This window comes from Orycteropus afer, unplaced genomic scaffold, assembly GCF_000298275.1.
Source record: "Orycteropus afer afer isolate SDZICR_OR568_19922 unplaced genomic scaffold, OryAfe1.0 scaffold00490, whole genome shotgun sequence".
Taxonomy (NCBI): Eukaryota; Metazoa; Chordata; class Mammalia; order Tubulidentata; family Orycteropodidae; genus Orycteropus; species Orycteropus afer.
In genome coordinates this window covers 90,029-94,424 of record NW_006922077.1, presented here as the reverse complement: position 1 = coordinate 94,424, position 4,396 = coordinate 90,029, and positions in this window count along the sequence as shown.

Here is a 4,396-nt window from a genome sequence, read left to right as displayed (position 1 = left end):
ACTAAAGTCAGTAGTCCTTGATCTTCATCGGTAAGTGCTTCAAGTCTTCTTTGCTTTCAGCAAGCAAGGTTACGTAATCTACACATGGCAGGTTGTTAGTGCATCTTCCTCCAATCCTGATGCTGTATTCTTTTTCATATTGTTCAACTACTGAATTATTTATGCAGCATACAGATTGAATAAGTATCGTGAAAAGATACAATCCAGATGCACAGCTTTCCTGATTTTAAACCATACAGTAGTTCCCTGTTCTATTCTAAAGACTCTCTTGGTCCATATACAGGTTCTGTAGGAATACAATTAAGTGTTCTAGTATTCCAATTCTTCACAAGGTTATTCATAATTTGTAATGTAGCATAGTGGCTAAGACACTTGCCTGCTAACCAGACGGCTGGCGGTTCAAACCCACCAGCCACTCCTCAGAAGGAAGGTTGGGCAATCCTACTTCCATAGTGATACTGCCTCGGAAACCCAAGGAGGGGTCGCTATGAGTCAGGTTTTGACTTGATGGCACATAACAACAACAACCACCACACATTTGAATGCTTTCCCATAGTCAATAAAACACAGGTAAACATCTTTTTGCTACTCTTCTTTCAGCCAAGATCCTTCTGACAACATTAGTATTCCTCATTCCATGTCTTCTTCTGAATCTGGCTTAGATTTCTGGCAGTTTCCTGTCAATGTACTGCTGCAATGTTTCTGAATTATTTTCAGCAAAATTTCATTTGCATGTGATATTAATGACAGTGTTTGATACTTTTCACATTCTGTTGAGTCACCTTTCTTTGGAATGGGCCCAAATATGGATCGGTTCCAGTCGAATGGCCAGGTAGCTCTCTTCCAAATTTATTTATTTATTTGCTTGTACACATTTATTTTTTTATTTTTATTTAAAATGTTTTATTTTATTTTTGCAGTCTTCCCTCTCCTTCTCTCCCACTCCCGGTAAACAACAAAGAAAGTTTCTTTTCACATATAAATATTTCCTTGAGTTTTTGCAGTAATGAACTAATATAATATTTATCCTTCTTTGATTGACTTATTTCACTTAACGTAATGTTCTCCAAGTTCATCCATGTTATGTGGTGTTTTGCAGATTCTACATTATGTTCCAAATTTCTTGGCAGGAACAAGAGAGTTGAAGCCATTTGTTGACACATCTCAAAGGTATTTCATCAATTCCTGGAAGCTTGTTTTTCACCAATACCTTCAGTGCAGCTTGGACTTCTTACTTCAATCATTACCATTGGTTCTTGATCATATGTTACTTCCTGAAACAGATGAACATCAGCCTATTCTTTTTGGTTCAGTGATTCTGCATATTGCTTCCATCTTCTTTTGATGCTTTCTGTGTTGTTCAATATTTGCCCATAGAATCTTTCAGTACTGAAACTCAAGGCTTAAATTTTTTATTCAGTTCTTTCAACTTGAGAAATGCTGAACATACTTTTTTTTTCCTTTTGGTTTTCTAAGTCCAGGTCTCAGCAAAGTTCATTATAAACTTTGTCCTCTCAAGCTGTTCTTTAAAATCTTCCGCTCAGCTCATTCACTGCATCAGTCTTTTTTTTAAGCTATTATATTTCAAGAGCAAGTTTTAGAGTCTTCTTCTGACATTCATTTTGGTCTTTTCTTTCTTCCCTGTCTTTTTAATGACCTTTTTCTTTCTTCATGTGTGATATCCTTGATGGCATCTCACAATTCATCTGGTCTTCAGTCATTGGTATTCAATGAATCAAATCCATTCTTGAGATATCTTCTAAATTCAGGTGAGTTATACTCAGGGTAGGAGCTCTGGTAGCATAGTGCCTAAGGCACTTGACTGCTAACCAGAAGGCTGGCGGTTCAAACCCATCAACCACTCCTCAGAAGGAAGATTGGGCAATCTACTTCCATAGTGATACAACCTCAGAAACCCAAGGATGGGTGGCTATGAGTTGGGTCCAACTCGATGGCAAATAACAACAACAACATACATCAAGGTAGTTGTTTTGGTCTTGTGAACTTGTTTTGATCTTCATCTTCAATCTGAACTTGCATATGAATAATTGATGATCTGTTCCGTAGTCACCCTCTGGCCTCTGGCTTTGTTCTGATTCATGAAATTGAGCTTCTCAATTATCTCTTTCCACAGATGTAGTCAATTTGATTTCTGTATATTTCATCTGGTGAAGTTCATGTGTACGGTCATTGTTTATGTTGTTGAGATAAGATATTTGCAATGAAGAAGTTTTTGATCTTGCAAAATTCTGTCATGAGATCTCTGGTGTCATTTCTATCATCAGGACCATATCTTCCAACTACCAATGTTTCCTCTTTGTTTCCAACTTTTGCATTGCAGTCCCCAGTAATTATCAATCTATTTTGATTTTGTTTGGTCAATTTAAAACTACAAAAGTTGATCAACTCTTCATTTTCTTCATCTTTAGCTTTAGTGGTTGGTACATATATTTGAATAATAGTAGTATTAACTGGTCTTCCTTGTAGGCATATGAATGTTTTCCTATCACTGACAGCATTGTACTGAAGGATAGAGCTTGAAATCTTTTTGATGATGAATGTAACATCATTCCTCTTCAACTTGTCAGTCTCTGCATAGTAGATCATATTAATGTCTCATTCAAAATGGCCAATACCAGTCCATTTCAGCTCATTAATGCCTAAGATATCAATCTTTATGCCTTCATTTCATTTTTGACAATGTCCAATTTTCCTAGATTCATTTTTCATACATTTCATGTTCTGGTTATTAATGAATGTTTGAAGCTGTTTCTTCTCATTTTGAGTTGTGCCACATCAGTGAAGGAGGTCCTCAGAGCTTTACTCCATCCATGTCATTAAGGTCAACTCTACATTGAGGAGGCAGCTCTTCCCCAGTAGTATTTTGAGTGTCTTCCAACTTGAGGGCATCATCTTCCAGCACAATATCAGACAATGTTTCCCTGTAATTCGTAAGGTTTTCAGTGGCCATTTATTTTCAGAAGTAGACTGCTACAACCTTTTTCCTAGTCTATCTTAGTCTGGAAGTTCCACTGAAAACTGTCCACCATAGATTACCCTGCTGGTATTTGAAATACCACTGGAAAAGCTTCCAACATCTCAACAAGAAGCAAGACACCACAGAACAACAATATGACAGATGAATGGTGGCTATAATACATTACTATATTGAATTAAGGAACTCTGGCAGCATACTGGTTAAAACATTTTGCTGCTAACCACAGGGTTGGCAGTTCAAACCCAGTAGCTACTCTGTGGGAAAAAAATGAGATGATCTGTTTTTGTAAAGATTTACAGCTTTGGAAACCCTATGGGGGCAGTTCTACTCTATCTGAAAGAGGCATTATGAGTCAGCATCAACTTGGTAGTAGGTTTGTTATTGAATTATTTTGGTGCTCAAATTGTTGCATGTCTTGGTCATCTGTAGACCTTGTGATGTGCCTCCATTTTTTATGTGAGTGCTTTTTTATTTTCTGGCATAAGAAGATGTCTTAGGTTCACTTTATGCCTCCCTTGTTCAGTCCTGAAACCAGTCCTTTCTTAAAAAAGCATCATTTTAATTGGGGGATGGAGATGAAAATCTGGTTTCTAGATTGCTCATTGCTACAGAAGTGTTTTTTTCTTAGACATTTTAGGGAACTGAAGAAATGAATGCAAGCGTGATTTGTATACAATATACAAATATACACACGTACATATACAAACAAATGTATATACATAGAAATGCAAACATGCATAAATGTATGTGTATACCCTTACATATGTACATTTTACAAATCCCGAGTTTATACTGATACTGCTAATTCCAATCCAATCCATCTTTCCTTCCTCAAAATATATATTTGTGTCTCTTATTCCTTAATGAAATGCTTTACATCTCTCAATATTAGTGTCTATAACAGATCTAAAATAGTTTCAATATATCTTGTCTTCTACCACCACAAAAATAAAAAGGTTCAGGATTTGTTTGTAATTCTTTCCATCCTCATCTAGCCTGAGACCTAGGGCATGTAGTTGAGGTAGTTAAGGTTATGTATCAACTTGGCTGGGCCTGGTTTTGAGTGGCTGGGCAGCTGAATGTAGTTGTTCCCCATGATGAGACTGGTAATCAACTACATAGTGGAATATACTGTGAGCAGCTGAGTAGGTGCCTTAGGGATATGGTCTGCTTCCAGTATATAAGAAGAAGTTTTGAGGAAGGTCTTGAGTTTCTTGGCACATTTGGAACCTGCATTTAGCCAAGTCTTCATTCAGCAGGCTGCCATGCTGGCCCTGCCTATCTTTGGACTGTTTCTGGGCTTGTATCATAGTGGCCTACCATATTGCTTAATAATCTTGGGACTGTGCCATTTTACTTGTTGACCTTGGTTTTGTCAGCCTCAGCATCCAGCAGCTG